This window comes from Ictidomys tridecemlineatus, chromosome 10, assembly GCF_052094955.1.
Source record: "Ictidomys tridecemlineatus isolate mIctTri1 chromosome 10, mIctTri1.hap1, whole genome shotgun sequence".
In the NCBI taxonomy this organism is placed as follows: domain Eukaryota; kingdom Metazoa; phylum Chordata; class Mammalia; order Rodentia; family Sciuridae; genus Ictidomys; species Ictidomys tridecemlineatus.
This window is the reverse complement of record NC_135486.1, coordinates 1,491,689-1,512,022: the sequence shown is the minus strand read 5'-3', so window position 1 is coordinate 1,512,022 and position 20,334 is coordinate 1,491,689. Positions and strand designations below refer to the sequence as shown.

General features: G+C 59.4%; 2 long non-coding RNA genes across 9 annotated transcripts; one reads left to right on the top strand and one right to left on the bottom strand.

The window, feature by feature from the left end:
* Positions 1-590: 590 nt before the first annotated feature.
* Positions 591-9,369, bottom strand: LOC120887400 (uncharacterized). 2 transcript variants are annotated; one of them, XR_013426307.1, is made up of 3 exons: positions 9,231-9,369; positions 1,364-8,465; positions 591-1,245 (listed from the first exon to the last, which is right to left on the bottom strand). It is a non-coding gene; the product is annotated as an uncharacterized LOC120887400 (long non-coding RNA). The 2 variants fall into 2 exon arrangements; XR_005730638.2 differs by having other exon boundaries at positions 591-1,957; positions 2,288-8,465.
* LOC144367090 (uncharacterized) lies at positions 6,213-12,997 on the top strand. Of its 7 annotated transcripts, none has more exons than XR_013426306.1 (5): positions 6,261-6,359; positions 6,784-7,768; positions 7,868-9,183; positions 9,334-10,220; positions 12,885-12,997. It is a non-coding gene; the product is annotated as an uncharacterized LOC144367090 (long non-coding RNA). The 7 variants fall into 7 exon arrangements; XR_013426302.1 differs by lacking the exon at positions 12,885-12,997 and having other exon boundaries at positions 7,868-8,220; positions 9,080-9,183; positions 9,334-10,345; XR_013426303.1 differs by lacking the exon at positions 12,885-12,997 and having other exon boundaries at positions 7,868-8,220; positions 8,310-9,183; positions 9,334-10,345.
* Positions 12,998-20,334: the final 7,337 nt, after the last annotated feature.

Genomic DNA, 20,334 nt, shown 5'->3' with positions numbered 1-20,334 from the left:
CGAGCCTCCCTCAGCACAGGGTGGACCATGCTTCTGCCTGCATCTCAGGAACCTGAGAAATGCCTTCAGCTGTCCAAGGACATCACCTTTCTTAGGACCCATCAAGGACTGGGTAGGTTTCTAGGAACTTACTCTGAAGAATCAAAGTGACCTTACGACAGTGATGACGGGCAGCCCATGTTTACAGCGGCACAACTCATAGCAGCCCAACCTGGGAACCAGCCTCCGTGTCCATCAATGGAAGAGTGGATAAGGAAAATGTGGTGCATATTGGAGCTGTATGCAGCCATAAAGAAGAAGGAAATTCTGGCATTTGCAGGAAAATGGGTGGAACCAGAGACCATCATGTTAAGTGAAACAAGTCAAACTCAGAAGGTCCAGACGCGTATGTTTTCTCTCATACGCAGAAGCTGGAGAGGAGAAAGGAAAGGGAGGGAGGGGGTGGGAGGGAGGGAGGGAGGAGGGGCAAGGTTGGGAAATGTCGTACTGTGTGCATGTATGAATATGGAACAACAAATCCCATCGTGATGTGCAACTACATGCACCAAAAAAAAAAAAAAAATGTGGAGAAAAAAGGGATTGGGCTGGTGTTTAGCAAGAAAAAAACTGACCTGCGTTTATTTTCCTAGTGATGTTTACTTCTCAAATATAAAATGTACGGTCTGCTGCTCTAGTTTCATATCTTTGTCTGTACGATGACTCTGAGTTTTGAAGCCAAGTCATCGTAGACTGTTGGGAACACTTCAGGCAGCCGGTCAGTGCGAGGCTGGTAACCCAGGTGAAGCAGTCACGGTAGGAACGGGATGACACAGCTGCACCCCTGTGCACGCTGCCGTCATATCAGATTGCTGCCTGATTCCAGCAGCTGGGTGCCATCAGTGACCGGGAGAGGGCCTCTGACTTCAGAGGGTTAATGTGAAGAATGGGCTTCTGGGCTCCGTGGGACATGGTGTGCTCAGTGTGTCTTGGCTCCCAAGCTCTACAGTGAGGCCACAGCAGTACCGGCTTCGCAGGGAATGGAGGAGGTTAAGGGCAGGCTCAGCACAGTGGCCGACACCATGAGCCCTGGGGTCCACCAAGCTCTGCTGTCATCCAGGTTCTCTGAGCTGTATCGGGGACATCAGAGGCCTTCTGTTTGGAGCAAACCACTTCAGCAGGGTGTGGTGGTGCTGCACCCCTGTAACCCCAGCCGCTGAGGCAGGAAGACCACAAGTTCCAGGCCAGCCTGGGCCACTTAGTGAGACCCTGTGTCAAAAGATGAAAAGGGCTGGGGGTGTGGCTCAGGGGCAAGCGCCCCTGGGTTCAGTCCCCGGTACGGCAAACAATCAAAAAGTCACTTCTTCAACCAGTAAGCATCACTGACCTCAGATCCCACGAGTTAGGAGTTTGGAAGGGCTTAGGGCCAGCTCCAGGGGGCCACGCAGCTGCAGTGGGAGGCTCTCCACATCCAGTCTCTCCCTCCCTTACCGTCCAGCTCAGGAGCCGTACGGAGGAGAAGCAGAGGGCACCCTCACATCAGGAGAGTGTGGGGGTGTGTGTGGGGGGGGGGCACCTGGGCAGGCAGCCACAGAGCAGGCCTGAGGGTGAGGGAGGGCAGCAGAGCCAGGCGGATGGGGCCCCGAGGGGACCCCAGGCTGGAGGCTCACCCCGAGGAGACAAGCTGAGGAGAGAGGCTTCCTTCGGTGACAGAGCGGAGAAGGGCTGTCTCACAGGTGGGCTTCCTCCTCCTGGGTGGAGGGGGACAGGTGGGCAGGCACAGGCGCACAGGGGAGGGCATCCACCCGGCCCTGGGAAGGGGCAGAGGCTCCCAGGACGCGGGCATCACCTCTTTCCATGTCCACTCCTTGTGTGGTCGGCAGCTTCCTGTCCTGGCGCATGAGCGGGGGTCGCGGGAGACCAGGGAGTCTGGGCCAAGTTCTCCTTGTTCCTCAAATGTTCAAGAGATCCGAGTGCAGAGCTGAGCAGAATCAGAAAGGAAGGCTGAGGCAGCGAAGGGGACAGGCCCCCTCAAGTCGGGGAGGCCAGGGCGTCCGTCACCAGGGAATGTGTCCTTACAGCAGTCCTGGGGACTGCATCCAGGGCACTCTACCACGGAGAGACAGAGTCTCACCAAGTTGCACAGGCTGGCCTCAAACTCGCCATCCTCCTGCCTCAGCCTCCAGAGTGGCTGGAACCACAAGTGTGCCCACTGTACCAGGCCTCACTCAGGGGACATCGGCAGGCCCCAGGGGGAAGTTTTGGCAAAAACGTGGTTCAGACCCTTAAAGAAACACCCCAGTAGCCTCACCATCAGGCCCCAGGTCAGCAGTGGCTTCACGGCAAAGCCAGCAGAGACTGGGAATGTATCGCCCCCCGGGCAGCCTCCCGGACGAGAGACGTTTAAGTCCACTGGGAGCAACTGGAGTCGGAGAGCTCATGTGGGTTCTCCTTGGTAGCCCAGCTGTGCTGAGGGGCACGGCCAGCTTGGAGCAAGTGCCTATGAAGGCAGCGGAGGAATGAGCCTCCTGACCTTATTCCTGCCTCTTGAAAAGAAAGAGCGAACCCTGGCCCCGAGTCCTCTGGCACGACCCAGGGAGGCAGATTTAAAAGGGCCGCTGAAGGAGGCTTCATTGAGATGTCACTCCTGCACAGGCTGCTGTGTTCTGAGTCGCCACCAAGTCGCCACACTGACCTAGCACCCACACCTGCTCTTCACACCTTGCTCCTGGCACCAGGTGAGGAGGGATTTCCCCCCACAGCAATTCTCGTCCTGCAATCTGTGACTGGGAGAGGTCCTCAGGCCCCACAGGTGGGGGACTCAGCCTCTGCCCACTTCAGAGGCCACTCTCCAGTCCAGATGGCCCCCTGTACTTCTGACCGGTGGAGGTGCCGCTCCTTCTCCAGCTCACTCACTGCTAGGGCAGCTCGCAGACCTGGGAAAGGTTTGTTCTTCCACGACGGGTTTGTCGTAAAGACGGCGGCGACTCGGGAGGAGCCAGCTGGGGAGACGCACAGGGCGAGGTCTGGGAGGGGCTCAGCACGGCCAGGTCCTCCCTGGGCCCCCTCAGCACGGAGCGTGTTCAACAGTCAGTGCATCTGCCCTCTTGGGTTTCCTGGAGGCTCCAGTACGCCGGCACGACTGTCCTGGTCACTGGTGGAGTCCGTGGAGGTGTGGGTTGGGGAGGGGTCTGAGAGTTTCCGCCTTCTATCCAGGGCTGCTCCCCTGCAGCCAGCCCCGGGTCAGGGCTCTCGGAAGAGGCCGCAGGGCCGGGGACTCAGCTGGTGCCGGGGCTCCATGAACAGGGAGGGTGCTGTTGGCCTTCACCTCCGGCTTTATCAGCCCTGGTCAGCCATGGGAAGGCCAGATGCATGTTTCCCGCTGTGAGCCACCAAGTCACACGGTCTCCTGTGACTGCTAGGGTCCCTGGGGAGCCACACGCCCTGTGTCCACCATACTCCACGGTGGAAGCTGGTCAGAGTGCTGGGGGAGAGTGGGGTGCAGAAAGGTGCTCAGAATGAGGGGCAGATGAGGCCAGCACAGCCGTCCATTGCTCCTTGGCCCCCAGACAGAGGGCTCAGGTAGACTGGCCATAACAGGGGTAGTGGGGACCAAGAGGTCGAGTGTGAAAATGGCCTGGAGTTTCTCTTTCAGAAGCGTCCACTCAGTGAGCTCTGTGCGGTCACGCAGGGTCACTTATCTGTAGTGGGAGTTTCAGGAGGCGGATGGCAAGGGGTCACCTTTCTGCTGGTGCCCGTGGCCCCGTGAGTAGGGGAAGCCCAGGAATGCACTGTCACTGTTGGTCCCCCAGCTGGGTCTTAGGCTTCCCATTCTTTGTGTTAGACATAAAAACAAACAAAGAAGAGACTCTTTCCTGATACTGTCTCTTCCTGTGAAGACAGACTGTGTTCCCACCCTCAGCTTCACACAGATTCCTTGACTTTTAGAAATTCCATTACAAAAAATCGAACATCTAGATCTAAGTGCAGAGTGAATTATCAGGGTGAAGAATCGCTCCTTGTAAATCACCAGTTCTGGCAACGAAGGCTAATTTTCCTGTGATTTAGTGAAACGCTTCCTCCTCCATCTCTCCATTTTGTTGCTGCAAAGAGGGGAGATCTCCCCTATTTCTCTTTCCCCTGGGGCTTCCTTACTGAGCTCCGTACACGGGTGCTCATCCCAGATGTGGAAGAAGAGGATTCCTGGGAAATCACGGGTGATGCGGGCCCACGCCTCCGGCACCGGCCTTCAGCAGAGTCCTCCAGGTGTCCTCCATGGGAACTGCCGTGGTCTCTGGTATCCACGGGGGCCTGGCTGAGCTAGGAGTGCTGGAGTGTGGCGGAATCCTGGCGACGGAGTGCAGGCCCGTCCCCTGGACACACCTACCCTGACCACCTTCCTTCAGATTCCTCAGCTCCCGATGTGGGCCAAACTCCACCCCAGCAGCCGGGTGCTTTGGCCCAGCAGGAGGGGGCTAAGGGGCTGCCTGACGTGTGTGAGGACAGGGACCCGTGTGTTGGAGGCTGGCTTTGGAGGCTCTGGTCCCACGAGGATCTGACCTGCTCTCTGGGGTGGAGGCTGGTGCAGGAGGGCCACACTGACCCAGCCGGGGTCGGCCGGCGTCTTTCTGGGGAACTTTCGTTCACTCTGTGGTGTTGGAGGAAAAGGGATCGGAGGGGCCTGACGCTCCCGGAGTAGAAAGGACAGTGTGTGGGTGGCCTGGCAGCCTCCCCACCCCAGGCACAGGGAGAGGCCTGGCGGGGGCCCAGTGGACGTGCGAGAGGGCTGGGTGTGGCCCGTTACTCAGAGCTTGGCGTGATCTGGCGAGAAGCCCGAGTGCGGCAGCAGGGTGTGGAGATCAGTGTTAGAAGTCATCGTGGGACGCCGAGGCTTCCCGTCCTGTCCTAGGCCAGCGACTCACCCTGCAGACAGCGTCTGGTGAGGCCTGGAGCGTTTCTGGGGTGGATTCCAAAAACGTCTCAGCACGACTTAACGGAGGGTTCACTGCCTCCCCTCCACTCTCCTAAAGATGGGCGGAGGCTCCCAGAGCAGGAGGCTTGTCCAGTGCGTGGGCCAAGGAAAGCAGGGTTCCGGCCTCCCGGACCTCGGCCGTTTCTGGGCCACCAGGGGCCAGGAGACCCTCTGACTGGGCCTGGCTGCTCTCTTCTCTTGTCCTTGCTCACTCAGAACCAGGAGCAGGGCCTGAGGGAGAGCCGGGACTCCCCGTCTTCTGGGCTGACACAGAACCGGGCCTTCTCTGGACTTCACACTGGGGCCAGTGCAGCTGGTTCCTGGACGTCGGCCTCCACTGTGCTTTTCCTCAGAGGCTGAGCCTCCTCCCCTGCAGTCCCAAGCCTCCTGATGGTGTGGACTCCTGGGACCTGGGGCGGTCCGTCAGCCTCCACCTGCATTCTGTCTTAGTGTCTGGCGCTGAGCCTGCCTGGTGCCCACCCGTCCTCAGCCCTGGTCCCCATGGCGCCTCATCCCCCATCCCAATTTTGGAACAATCATCTACAGCCATTAACTTACTTAACAAATCTTTCTGTCAGTGGGGTACTTTATGGAAATTGAAAACTAATTAACGTTTATCTCAGCAGCTAATCACATAAAATCTACTGCCTTCCTATCTCAGGTCCTGAAATAATGACGGCCCACGAATTGAGCAAGGGAGATCTTGATCAGTCCTGACAGGGCACAAGCTGAGAGGAGAGGCAGCGGGCCACTCCGCCTCTTCTGCTAATGAGGACCCCAGGGCCTGCAGCCGCTGAGGCCCTGGGCGCCAGTCACCCGGACACCAGGCTGTGCCCACACCACACACAGATATCCGACACCCCAAGTGTGAGCCTGAGTGTTTGAAAATGGTCCTCTGGTACAGGCCGCTCAGCCATGTCCCCCTCGTTAAGCGTCCATGTGCTGAGTGTAAGACGCATTTCTGCGTTAGGCACCGCGAAGACAAAGGTGCCCTGTGCTATTTAATTTAAGTGATAAGCAGTGGGAACTCTGCAGTGGATGGGAAAAGGGACGTCCAAGGACGTGTCTCAAGCGGAAGAAGATGAATTGCCTGCTGCACAGGAACAAAGGCCTGTCTTCGGGGGAAGTGCTGAGCTTGGGCCCTCCTCCAGTCGGCTGGTGTCTCACCTGCAGGACTCGCCAGAGACTCCACCGAGGAGTGTGCGCTGCCTGTTCCCAGGGGGAAGACGGAATGTGCCGCTCTTCTCGGGCTTACATGCCAGGAGCTCACGGGCACGTGGGGGTGCCCACGTGATATTTATCACACTGGACAAAGTTCCCAGAATATGTCTTGAGAAATTCTAGCCTGGAGTGCAATCTTCTAAGCAGAAAATCAAGATGGGAGGATGGTAGGAAGCACCCGCAGACTGAGGTTGGCGGGGAGAGACCCTGTGGGGGGAGGCAGGGCGGTGCTGGCGGAGCCGTGGGGTGGCGGTACACTGCAACCACACAGCTGTCCCGCGGGGCTGAAGCCAGCCAGCAGCGCCTCCCAGCAGATTTGAAACGGGCACCCCTTCCTCAGGCAGGTGCAGACCTGTGCTGGGTGGTGCTGGTGGGGGTAGGGCGGGTTCAGTGCCACCCCCCCCCCAGCACAGGCACTTAGGCAGTGCTCAGCACACCCCCTGAATGTGGCACCCTGCGCTCCTTCCTACTGACCCCCACGGGATGAAGTTTCTTAGTTACAATGAACATAAACCTAGCCTAAGAGAGAGCCCGGGTGCCAGAGTGGGGGCTGGTGGGGCTTGGGGGGTCTGCAGAGGTGGTCTCTGTGCCTCTCTCTCCCCTGCCCCTCCCAGGCAGCTGAGCCTTGCTCCATGACCTTCGTCTCCGGGGACTCCAACTCTGGATGACCTCAGCTCAGCTGGACACAGCAGGGCCACTCCCTGCCTCTCAAGGCCGACTTCAGGTTCTCGGGGAGGGAACTGGTTGGTTTCTGTGAGTCAGGTTTCCACGCGGGGTCCCGTCGTGGGCAGCCACAGGGGAAGTGGCATTGGTACTAAGATCCCGGCTGGACTCCACCCTGGATGCAGGATGCTCTCATGGAAGCCACATGTGAGCTTGTAGGTCCCTGGGTCTATGACAACAAGACCTCTGCAGTGGCCCTGCTGGTACCTGCTGCCTCCTGGGAAGACGGGGACCTCTTCAGGTCTTCCCACAGTTACATGTGGGTAAACAGGACCTGAGAGGAGGGCTCTGCAGGGGAATCACAGAGGAGCTCCTGGTGGATACCTGAAATTGCACACGGCGTTCGTCCACACCCAGACTTCCTAAGGCCACCCTCCGAGACTGGACCAGGGCACTCCATCCTCGCCACCTTCTTTTCCGCACACCGCCAGCGCAGGGGTGGGTGCTTCTTCCCGCTCTCCTGATGGCTGATCCAGAGCCAGACATTTCTGGAGAAAGTCCTTTGGTCTTGGACAATGGCATCGCCTCCCCTTCCTTTGTTGGCAAGTCCTGAGGCCCCCCATTTTAGGTGGATCGAGAAACAGACGCTCGACTTTGGCCCTGGTGTTGCCCGAGCTCCTGCACAGGGTGAGTGGACCGGACCCTGACCAAGGGAGCCCGAGGCCTCTCACTGGGTAGGTTGCAGAGCCCAGTGCGGAGGACGCTCTAGAATGTGCAGAATGCATGGAGCTCGTGGAGGAAGCCGCACCCACGGTGGCTCAGCTGTCCACCCCTGGAGAGTCAGTGGGGACCCTGCGGCCACAGGGTCCAAACCTGCCCTTGCAGAGGGGAACATGGGGCTCAGCATGTGAGGACCTACGTCGGAGCCATGTATAGGTGCGAGTCACGTCTCTGTCACCCGGGGGGCCTCTGTGTAACAGTGGTGAGTCAGAACCCTGTGCAGTGCTCTCCTTTCTTTACTTTTTCTAATTATAGGACTTAGAGACGCCTGGCCTCAAGCTTCTCTCAGAAACAATGCATGTTGACAGAACCCCTCCAGCGAGGCGGTTAAGCCAGCATCTGGTCGGAGACGTGGCTAGCGCAGTGGGCTGCGGCGCTGGCCAGTCTGCAGGGCGCTGTGTGTCCCAGCATCCAAGGGGCCTTTGGATGGGTGCTTCTTCCCGCTCTCTTGATGGCTGATCCAGAGCCAGACATTTCTGGAGAAAGTCCTTTGGTTTTGGACAATGGTTTTCTAATTTACATGAACCGGAGGGCTATCTGGCACAACGAGGCTCAGCGCTGAGCTGCTGGTGAGATCACCAACTGTCGGTGGTGCTCCATGTTTCTGTGTGAGTGTTATTTGAGTCCAGCGTCTTTTCCCTTTTTTGGTCTGCAAATTCCACTCCCTCCTCACACTCTAGCAAACATTTGTTCCCAGATAATGTCAAGGAGAAGAGCCAGAAAGCAGACATCCCAACAGCTTAGCACGGCAGCTCAAAGGTGGAAATTTTATTACATTTTCCTTAACATGGTCCAGATGAAAAAATCAGACCAAGATGCCTCAAGTTTCCTTTGGCTCAGGATCCTTGTTTTCCTGGAATAGAGCACATAAAGGCACGTTGGGGCTGAGGTCATGGCCAGGAAAGAGGGGCCCTCTGCCTCGGGCCTGCTCCTCTGCACCTGCAGGTCCTTCAGGCCTCGCCTTTCCAAGGACTGCTGCCATTCACCATCTCTACCACAGGTGTTCTCTCCTCTCCTCTTCCCTCCCCCTCTCCCCTTCCCCCTCTCCCTCTCCCTCTCCCTCTCCCTCTCCCTCTTCCCTCTTCCCTCTTCCCTCCCCCTCCCCCTCTCCCTCCCCCTCTCCCTCTCCCTCTCCCTCTCCCTCTTCCCTCTTCCCTCTTCCCTCTTCCCTCTTCCCTCTCCCCTCTCCCCTCTCCCTCTCCCTCTCTTTCCCTCTCTCTCTCTCTCTCTTTCTCTCTCTGCTGTGATGCCAGGAATTAAACCCAGGGCTGCTCTGCCACTGAGCCACACCCAGCCCTTTTTATTTGTATTCTGAGACAAGGTTTTGCTGAGCTGCCCAGGCTGGCCTGGGACTTGCCTTCCCCCTGCCTCAGCCCCCTGAGCTGCTGGTATTGCAGGTGTGCACCCCATGCCTCCTCTGTGTGCCCCCTGTGCGCCCCGAGCCTGCTCTGCCGCTTGCTCTTGCAGCTTCGTGGACTCTGTCTGATGCTGCCGTCGGGGTACTTGCTTCCATGCCACTGCCACTCTTGCGGCTGCCGTCACCATGCCAAGAGCCACCTGGGACACAAAAGGTAACTTCCCTCTTAGGACAGTTCTTCAGCCCAAGATCGACACTTACTTCATTTGCCCATGTGTAGGATGCTTCTTTCCTTTGCCAATAAAGTAATAGAGCTGAATTCATTTGGGGAAGACTCATGCCCTTTTCTCATTGTCTTGCTCAGGTGTGCTTTGGCGACTCTGAACCAGCATCCCAAAATGGTCACGGGTCTGCCAGGGCTCTCAGACCCCCAGGCCAGCTCTCTGGTTCCCAAGGCACCCTGCTCTTCCCCCTGGGCAGCGAGGTAGGCACTGCCTCCCCTTCCTTAGATTGTGAAACAGACGTTCGACTTTGGCCCTGGTGTTGCCGGAGCTCCTGCACAGGGTGAGTGGACCGGACCCTGACCAAGGGAGCCCGAGGCCTCTCACTGGGTAGGTTGCAGAGCCCAGTGAGGAGGAGGCTCTGGAATGTGCAGTGTGACCATCACTTGCCACTGCTAAGAGTTGGACACTCATTAGGTCTCATGCAGGCAGCAAGGCTCCGGGACCCCCCGCCTCTTTCGTGTACCTTTGGCCCATCTCCTGCCGTCCAGTGTTTTGTTTGAACGATGCCAAACATTTGGAGGGTTGGCTGGAGCCTTCAGCTCTTTCACCCAGATGCTTGCAATCCTGTGGACGGTGGTGGAGGCTTGTTTATTACCCTGCATGTAATCACGCTGCGTCTGCACAATCTTCCTCCTCCAGATGACACTGGCGAAGTCGGTCAGTCACCCAGATGTCTCCAAATGTCGGGGTGTTTGTCATTGCCAAAGAACATCTGGATGCCTGTGCGTGTTTTTCCATTCTTATTCATGTCTTTGGCATAGATGCAGCCTTGGGTTTAGTTGCTCTGGATACAGAACAATAAATAGCCTTAATGGGGACGGGTGGACATTTAACAGAGATGCATTCACAGAGTTCCTGTGGCCAGAATCCCAGGTCTGTGCAAATGGAAAACTGTCACCATCTGAGGAAGTCTCCCCAAGAGACCACAGGGATCTCTAGAGGCCCGTCCTTGCCGGGGGTTAGGAAGGTGGGTGCCATCAACTTTTATGTAGCAAGGACCCCCAGGGCTGGGGGACACATGTCCAAGGAAAATGAGAAACTTGGCAGCATTTATAGACCCAAAAATAAACCAGAAAAATAACACCCGTTAAATGGAGTGGGTACTAATAGATCTGAGGGAAACTGCCTGTCCTTCTGGTGCCTGAGACACACTCCCCTGCCCCTGGCCCCGCAAAACGCCCTCCTAGGGGCCGCCCTACCCCAGGGGCGCCACTTACGCCTGAAAGCCTGCCTCCCGTTGGTTGGTCCAGCTGTCCGGCTGGCCCACTGCAGTGCAGAGACAGGTGGGCTCTGGCGGCCAGGAGAGACCCGGGGTGCAGGAGGGCAGAGCTGGCCCTGGGAGAAGGTGGAGCCCAGGCAGAGCCCTGCAGAGAGGAGGCCCAGCCAGGCTGCTACTGGAGAGGGAGCCACAGGGCGGGTGGAAGTGGCGAGTGCCAGCCCTGTGTGTATGCTCAGCGTGCGGAGGAGAAGGGTGGACGGTGGTCAGCACGTGGCTCCAGGGGAGGTGACCTTGAGGACAAGATGCCCTTCCTCAGCACGTGTTTTATGGCAACTGGAATGATCTAGCGGAGAGGGAGTGGCTGATGACCGGAGAGCAGAGCTGGTGTGAGGTCCTGGAGCCGGAGGGGCCTGGCCTGGCCTCTCTGTGGGCAAGCATGGGGGAGGTGCAGGTTCTGTTTCTGCCTTTCAGAATGGGCCTGGGGCCCTGGGTCTGCAGGCTGGAGGGCAGGCGTGGGGGGGCTGGAGATGGGGAGGCACTGTGCAGGGATGTACTGTGGAGGGGGTTACAGTGCAGGGAGACACTGTGCATGGGGTGTATGGTGCAGGGGGTGTACTGCACAGGGGAGGTACTGCACGGGGCAGGTACTGCATAGGGAAGTACTGTGCAGGGGGTGCACAGGGAGGTACTCTGCAGGGGGCACACAGTGCAGTGGAGGGGCGGCACAGGGGAGGTGTGCAGTGCAGTGATGTGCTGTGTGGGGGTGCATGGTGCAAGGGTGTACTGTGCAGGGGAAGTATTATGCAGGAAAGCCCAATATGCTGAACCTGAAATGCAATTTGTGTACCAGAAAACACACTTCTAAAGCCTGCAGTGTGGGAGCTTCAGCATACTCACAGCATTGTGCCAACTACTATGTAAATCTAGAATTTCTGAGGCTCACCCAGGTTGCAGCGTGTACCAGCCTGCCCTCCTTCACCGTCCTATGGCTACAGCACACCGTCTTGTCCATTTGTCTGCTGCTGGGCGTGTGCACCGTCTCCCCAGCTTGGCCATCTGGATGATGATGCCACACCTACTCGTACAACATCATTTTTAATTCTTTGGGGCGTATGCCTAGACAGTCCCTGGGTGTCTGGTAACCTGCACGTTACTGTTCAGTGAGCTCCCAGCTGTGTCCCAGCGCGGCTGCACCAGTCCCTCTTTCCCGGGGAAGACTGGCCGCCCCAGTCTCTCCACAGCTGCCCAGTCCCTCCCCGCCTCCTGCGGCACTCCCTGTTGGCCATCTTTCTAACCACAGCCGTGCCTGTGTCTGTGTGGAGTGGTGTCTCCACGTGGTTGGAGTTTCCTGAATGTGAGCGTGTTTCCGATGTTTCTTGGCCATTTTGTATCTTCCTTGGAAAAGTCTCTCTTCCAATTCTTATGCATTTGTTGGGTTGGGTCATCTCTGTGGCTGAGTTGTGAGAGTCCTTTGTGAATGCTAGGCTTGTATCAGGTGTATGACACATTCAGTTTTGATAAAGTTAAATCTATTTTTTTCTTTGATGCTTTGGTGTTGTATCTAAGAAACCACAACCCAAGCTAAGGTCATGAAATTTTACTTCCACGTTATTCTCCAAGAGTTTTCAAGTTTTGTCTCTTACATTTAGGTCTTTGGTTTGTTTTGATTAATTCTTAAACATAGCATGAGACAGGGACTCTGACAGTTCATGTTAAGTGCCAACTAGACGAGACCAGCAGATGCTCACACAGTAGATTAAATAGTGCTCGAGGTCTCCGTGAGGGTGTTTGGGGAAGAGAGGAGAACATGAATTCACGGACTGGATGGAGGCGAGGCCCCCCAGCACAGGGGCACATGCAGGGGCCGAATGGAGCGGGGAAGTGAGTTAGGCTGGAGCGGCTCTCTGCCTCCTGCCCGCTGTGTGCTGTGTGCGCTCTGCGTGCGAAGCCTGCAGACGTGCCCTGGACTCCCAGCAGCCTGTCTGGCTCTGGGGTCTTTGAACTGCACCAGGCCGCTGTCCTGGACCTCCAGCTCTCTGACAGCAGGCGGCGTGCTCCTCAGCCTCACGCTCCCTGAAGCAGTGTTCTGCACCCACGTTGACACAGGGCCCAGCTTCATTCTTTCTCACCTCAAGTCCCGGGGACCTGGGAGGCTAGGGCAGGAGGATGGTAAGCTCAAGGCCAACCTGGGAAACTCAGTGAGGCCCTGTTCGTGGTCGAGCTTCCCTGGGTTTAGTCCCCAGTACCCTTTAAAACAAGAAGAAAAAAGAAACAAATCCTGTCTAACAGCCCAAGGGTTTCTAGACAGGAAAGATTTCCCAGCATCACTGTGTCGGTTTTTATAAAAATGTGTCTACTTCGCTGCCTGCATCTGCTGTCCAGTTCCTGCCCGGACCCCTCTTTCCACCTCAGGAGTGAAGAACAAGGACCATGGGTCACCAGAGACGATTACCTGACCACGCTGCGCAGCGCGGATCCAGGCCTGTCAGTCTGGGTGGCTGAAGATCACCTTGCCCACCTCTGAGGGTGAAAGTGACCGTTTACCCAGCTCTCTGGGTTCTTTAAGCTGGATTCCAGGACCCAGTCAGTCACAAGGTTTTCAGGGAAATGTTTGGGCTAAATCATAGAAAAGATCCTGGTGCCAGGGGCCTCCCAGGTAAGGGGCAGCCTGGGCTCACAGCCTCCGGGCAGCCTGGGCAGGGACCTCTCCATCTTTCTGCCCTTCCCGGGGCTGGAATTGAACACAGCAGTGACCTTTGACCCTTTGACTCTACTGTGGGGCCAACCTGCTGGGGACAGCAGAGCTGCTAGGTGGCACCTGGCTCCCCCGTCCCTCATGGCCCTGGGCGTCCTCTTCTGGGCTGCCCATCACAGCCTGTGTGTGTCCTCTGGGGTCTTCTGCTGGACAGCCGGGCTGCGCTCTGCGGGTCTGCTCTCGTTCCCGGAGGCCAGCTTTCCTCTGGGAGGCTCCTGCGCCACGGCAGGAGCCTGCGGGCGGGCTCCTGCTCTTCTGGGCTGCCCTCCTCCCAGCGCTCTCGAGTTTGCTGAGGCTCTTGTTCCTCAGGTGCTTTCTCTGCCTTTGAAATCTGTGTTCACAGGCTCCGAAACTGACACCTTCAGGAATTCTTTCCGACCTGATGCTCCCAGTAGCATCTGAGGAGGAAACGGCAGTTTCAGGGGATTCTGAAGGAGGAGAGCCTCGCTGCCCGGCGTCAGCCTCCCTCCCAGGGGCCACGGCCACGAAATTGGCAGAAGACCCTCTAGGACCTGTTCAGGGCTGCGGGGAAGACGCGCCCCAGGCCACACGGGGAGGATGTGGGACAAGGCCCTGTTGAAGGGAAGAAGGTCCCTTTCCCCGTCTGCACATCTCAGGGAGCCGAGTGACCGCGGTCCTCGGCTGACTCAGATGAAATCACAGCCAAGCAGCCCCCGGAGGAGAGCCGGCGGGGTGACCGGCCGTTCCTACACCTCTGGGTTTCCACCAGGTCGGCTGCAGGCTCCACCCACGCAGAGTGTGCTGTGACGGTCACCAACTTAGGGATGCCCCACAGGAGGGGCACGTGACTTCCCAAGCCCCACGGAGAGTCTGTGATACCGAGGACATGACACCCCAGGACACCAGCGCCCCCCCTGCCCTGGTCAGTGCTGTCCCGCCCAGCTTCCTCCTTATTCATGAAAATGGCTTGATTAGTGTTGATTAGCGGCCCTGAAGGAGGACGGGACAGCAGGTGCATGCGGTGGAGTTGTGTGTGCAGAAGACTGGGTGGGCAGAGCCTGGGTTCACCCCAGGGACGGGTACAGCGTATACAGCAGGTGGAAAGACCTGCACCAGGCAGGGTGGAAAGACCAGGCGGCAAGTACCCCAGAGGGGCTGCGTCCACCCAGCTCCAGCTCAGAGCAGCCCAGCCCTGCCATGTCCTGCCGCAGGGTGTCCCCTTTAAACCCAGGAGGAGGGCGCCAGGGGAGGTGCCTCGGGCATGGGGCAGGGCCAGGTCTGCCGTGGGCCACGAGTACAGGCTTGTCTCCAGAGGGAGGACAACAGCCAGGTGCTGTGCTGGAGCAGCAGACCTGGGAGGCGGGAAGCCGATTCCCTGTGGTTTCTTGGACAAATCACTTCATCTTCTGGGATACAAGGTGTGGCTTCTTAACCTAAAGGAGGGGTTTGGGCCAGAACAAGCCCAGGGCAAGTGCTGTGCTCCTGTTCTCCCCTCATTAGCTCCTGCAATTTGACCGAGTGCCTGCCCGCGGGCTAGCAGTGGCTTTGGGACATGGAGCACATAAAACAGAACAATAAAAATGGAGGAGGAGGAGAACCCTGCCATTTTTGAGTTTATGTCCTGGTGCAAGGAGAGGTGAAGCAGCAGTAAACACGCAGCTTAGTAAATGCCGGCAGGTGGGGAGGTGGCGTGGAGGATGAGGAGCAGCGTTCACAGTTTCAGATGGGGACTCCACAGGGCCTGACTTTAAAGGGAACACTTAGGCAAACCATTGGCAAAGCAGGACACTGGCCACGGATGTCTGTGCCAAGGGCAGCTGCAGAGGGGCCACCGGGCAGAGTCTGAGGCCGGAGCTGGCTGGCCCCTGCAGCAGCCAGCAGGGAGATCCGGGATTCGGATCTTACCAGTGAGAGGGAGCCCCCAGGGCTTTGAGCAGAGGACGACGTGGCCACTGGCACTTAGAAGGATCATCCTGACTCCGTGGAGCGTAGGCTGCAGGCAAGGCCAGGTGGAAGAGGGAGGCCAGCGGGAGACCACTGAGAGGTCCTGGGTGAGAGATGGTGTGGACGGAGCAGTCTGGCCGCGTGTAGGGCGGTGGGAGAGTGCCCCATAGATGCGCACAAGTCCTGTGTCCGTACAAAAGAAAAATAATAAAGCATGTAAGAGAGGAGCGCAGTGGGTGGGGGCAAGAGGGGCCGTGGGTTAGTGTGCAGGAAGAGCCTGGGCTCCTGGGGGGCGGGGCTCTGGGTGTGCTGTGCAGGAAGAGCCTGGGCTCCTGGGGGGCGGGGCTCTGGGTGTGCTGTGCAGGGAGGAGACCTGGGCTCCTGGGGGGCGGGGCTCTGGGTGTGCTGTGCAGGAAGGAGACCTGGGCTCCTGGGGGGCGGGGCTCTGGGTGTGCTGTGCAGGAAGGAGACCTGGGCTCCTGGGGGGCGGGGCTCTGGGTGTGCTGTGCAGGGAGGAGACCTGGGCTCCTGGGGGGCGGGGCTCTGGGTGTGCTGTGCAGGAAGGAGACCTGGGCTCCTGGGGGGCGGGCTCTTGGTGTGCTGTGCAGGAAGAGCCTGGGCTCCTTGGGGGGGCGGGGTTCTGGGTGTGCTGTGCAGGAAGGAGACCTGGGCTCCTGGGGGGCGGGGCTCTGGGTGTGCTGTGCAGGGAGGAGACCTGGGCTCCTGGGGGGCGGGGCTCTGGGTGTGCTGTGCAGGGAGGAGACCTGGGCTCCTGGGGGGCGGGGCTCTGGGTGTGCTGTGCAGGGAGGAGACCTGGGCTCCTGGGGGGCGGGGCTCTGGGTGTGCTGTGCAGGGAGGAGACCTGGGCTCCTGGGGGGCGGGGCTCTGGGTGTGCTGTGCAGGGAGGAGACCTGGGCTCCTGGGGGGCGGGGCTCTGGGTGTGCTGTGCAGGGAGGAGACCTGGGCTCCTGGGGGGCGGGGCTCTGGGTGTGCTGTGCAGGGAGGAGACCTGGGCTCCTGGGGGGCGGGGCTCTGGGTGTGCTGTGCAGGGAGGAGACCTGGGCTCCTGGGGGGCGGGGCTCTGGGTGTGCTGTGCAGGGAGGAGACCTGGGCTCCTGGGGGGCGGGGCTCTGGGTGTGCTGTGCAGGGAGGAGACCTGGGCTCCTGGGGGGCGGGGCTCTGGGTGTGCTGTGCAGGGAGGAGACCTGGGCTCCTGGGGGGCGGGGCTCTGGGTGTGCTGTGCAGGGAGGAGACCTGGGCTCCTGGGGGGCGGGGCTCTGGGTGTGCTGTGCAGGGAGGAGACCTGGGCTCCTGGGGGGCGGGGCTCTGGGTGTGCTGTGCAGGAAGGAGACCTGGGCTCCTGGGGGGCGGGGCTCTTGGTGTGCTGTGCAGGAAGGAGACCTGGGCTCCGGGAGGCTGGGTGTCGGTGGGGGAGAGGAGGGGCCAGAGGCTGGGGTTTCTAGACCTAGCCACGGGAAGGGCGACCCCCCCAGCCCCAGACGGCCAGGTCTGCAGGCCTGCTGAGGGCAGGCGAGGGGCTCAGAGGCTTAGTGCTTGGTGTGCGTTCAGGTGTTGGCCACATACAGGGGGTCAATGTGGAACACACCAGGGATGGGGGGTCAGAGTGGACCACACCAGAAATGGGGGGTCAGTGTGGGTCACACCAGGGATGGGGGGTCAGTGTGGACCACACCAGGGATGGGGGGTCAGTGTGGGTCACACCAGGGATGGGGGGTCAGTGTGGGTCACACCAGGGATGGGGGGTCAGTGTGGGTCACACCGGGGATGGGGGGTCAGTATGGACCACACCGGGGATGGGGGGTCAGTGTGGGTCACACCAGGGATGGGGGGTCAGTGTGGACCACACCAGGGATGGGGGGTCAGTGTGGAGCACACCCAGGGATGGGGGTCAGTGTGGGCCACACCGGGGCAGGGGGGTCAGTGTTGGTCACAGCAGGGATGGGGGTCAGTGTGGGCCACACCAGGGACCCCGGGTCAGTGTGGGCCACACCAGGGATAGGGGGTCAGTGTGGGCCACACCGGGGATGAGGGGTCATTGTGGGTCACACAAGAGATAGGGGGTCAGTGTGGACCACACCGGGGATAGGGGGTCAGTGTGGACCACACCAGGGATAGGGGGTCAGTGTGGACCACATCAGGGATGGGGGGTCAGTGTGGACCACATCAGGGATGGGGGGTCAGTGTGGGCCACACCAGGGGAGGGGGTCAATGTAGCCTCGGTGGTGTCAGGCAGTGGAGACTTGAGGCCCAGCTGGGAGAGAAGCACATGTCAACCTTGCCCCACGACCTGCGTGGGTGTGTTGAGTGGGGACTCAGTGCTCTTTACCCCCAGGGTTCTGTACTTCCAGTGTGTGTGGTCCTCACCAGTGTCACTGTCACGCCACCACTGGCCTTGCTGGGGTGAAGGCACTTTGCAAAGCCTGCTTGTCATCTGAGTGCTGACCCAAGTCCAGCAGACCTGCTCAGGTTGCTCCACGGACTGAGTTAACCTGGGCAGGATGGACCATGCTCTGTAGCCTAATGGCCACTGTCCCTGGCACCTCAGGAGAGGAACGTCATAGGCATGAATTTTATTTTTGTGGTGCTGGAGGTCGAACCTGGGGCCCTGCCGGCACAGCTGGCTGCCAGTCCAGTGGTGTTGACTTGACGTCACTTCCCTGGGGCTTAGAAGTGCGTGTCGTGCTTTACAGCAGCCTTCTCCTCAGTTCCTGACTTACTCTTTGCCTGAGAAGCAACCTTGGTCTTGGAATAGGTGCAGCCCTTGGGTTTGAAAGTCGGCCAACTCCAGGGTCCCGGCTGGTCCTTCTCCGTAGGGTGGCACACAGCTCGGCAGGGCACCTTCCCAGGGCAGCACATTCGCCTGGGCAGTCTGCAGGTGTCCATGCCGAGACACACACTGCCGTCCATGGGCAGAGCTGTGCATTCCTGGTCATCACTGCGCCTGCTGTGAGGCCCGGCCGAGGCCTCCGCCTCTCCTCTGGTCTGTGCACTGGCTTCCCCTGTGTGCCCCCTTTCGAGACCGGGGACCTCAGTGTGCTCCTCTGTCTCTCCGTGTGGTCTTCCTGTTCTGCGGCCCTGGGCTGATCTGGGTGGGCAGGTTAGAGGAAAGGGTGGCTGCTCCTCCAGCCCCTCAGGGCCCAGGACACAGGCAGGGGCTCTCTCGGGCTCTCCCTTCTCCAACTTGTGCTCTCCAGCTGCTGCTCAGCATGCTGATGGCCTGGGGAACGCTGAGGTGACCACCTCCTGCCCTCTCCTGGCCTTGTCCAGGTGGCCTGCGGCTCCTTCTCCTGGCCTTCCCACGAGGAGCAGGCTGCATGTCCCAGCAGTGCCCCTTGATGGACAGACCTGAGCGGTGCTGGGGTAGGCTCCTGCTCAGAGCCTCACATGGGGGTCCAGCCTTCCCGTGGCCTGTGGTCTTCCAACTTACAACTCAGAATTCTCTCTCCCAGCCTCCCTGTGGGTGTGGAGTGAGCAGATGATTATTTTTCTAAATAATTCATGCAAGCACTGTGGCTGATGGGCGTGTAAACCAAAACTCTTGTCTCTCCTCTCAGCTTTGCTGTGGCCCCCTTCCCTGGTGGGGTGCAACGGTGGTACGGTTCAGAGGTGGGAGAGAGCAGTTCACAGAGGAGGAGAGCCAGTGGAGCCGGACTCAGGGGCGTCTTCCCAGCCGTTCACCCAAACCTCTCCAACCCGTGCCTGACCTCCAGCTCGGCTTCCTAGGCCTCCGGTCTCACCCCTGTGGAGCCCGAGGTCACCACAGCTTCCAGGCCACCAGGGAAGGCCCCTCCGGCCAGCGTGGTACCTTCTCGGTGAGGCAGGCCAGTGTGTGTCACGCCCATGCCCACACCCTTAGGGGAGAGTGTGAGGGGCTTGGCCCCTGTAAATCCAGGCTTGCTGAGCTCCTGTGTGTCCGCATTGTGCCAGGTGCTGGGTGGGCAGCTGAGAGCTGCTGCAGCCCTGCTGCCTCCCACAGCAGCACCTGACCCCACCGAGATAGCCAGTGCGCTCCCCCCTAGGGTAGGCACCCCACGGAATGCCTCCCGCCGGAGTTTCATCCGATCTGGGCAGTACCAGGAGGGCAGACTCACCTCCAGTTCACAGTCTGCAGAGACAAAGCTCGAGATTAAGGGACTTGCCCAAGGCTTTTCAACTAGCCACGAGTGTCGGATTCAGAGTTGAACCGAGGGCCTGGGTTCTCTGACTTCAAGACGCGGAGCCTCTCGCTGCAAACCCATGAAACGCACATCCAAGAGACAAACACAGGCTGTCCCGTGGACTTGTTCATCATTACAATCCCACATGTGAGTGGCACACAGCAGGCGCGTCCAGCGCCCTGCACACGGCCATGCAGCCACCAGCTCGCTGACTCACTGCTCCTGCTGACCAGTGCCACTCACCTTGCTCCACCCGGTGACCCCTGTCGTCCTCTAGGGCAAAATGGGAATTTACCAGGACGCCCACCCGGCTGCTCCTTGGGGGGCCAAGAGCAGCTTCTCGCATGTTCAGAAACAAGGACACGAGGCTGACCGCCGTGGTGCGTGGGCTCCCTCAGTCCTGTTCTGTGGGCGAATCTCCTTCCCACAAGGTCTGCTTTGGCAGATAGGAGGCAGTGAGTCAGGAAATGCTGGGCAAGAACTCGCCAGAAGCTGCTCTCGAGTGCCGTCACCTCCAGGGCTGGCTGAGGCTGAGCTGTTATGGACGTGAGGACAGGTCTCAGAGCTTCCTCGCCCAGTAAACCGCGCTTGTCAGCTTGCAGGAGAGACGCTTTCTCTGACAGCAAGGCAGTAACCTTCAAGAAATAGTTGTCCCTCACGCTGTGAGTCACTGGTGGGCACAGTCATTCTCAGGCGTCGCGCTCCGGGGTGGCTGTGGTGAGGGATCATGGAAAGGTGGCTGGGCCTTCGCTGTGTGTGTGTGTGTGGGGGGGGGGGGGATGGTGGAGGAGCATTTCCCACCATCCCACGCGGGACCCAGATGGGTCTGGAGGCAAGGCTGTGCCAGGGCTCATGCCCAGCACCCCCAGGCGCGGTCCAGGAGACACTGCTCTGGCCCAGGAGGGAGGGACACTTCGCTCTCCCTTATGCAGGGAACAGGAGCAGGAAGGGTGCTGACAGAAGAACAGCGCTTTCCCACTGTCCCGTCCCTCCTGGGGGCACGTGGAGAGATCTGGCGAACGCT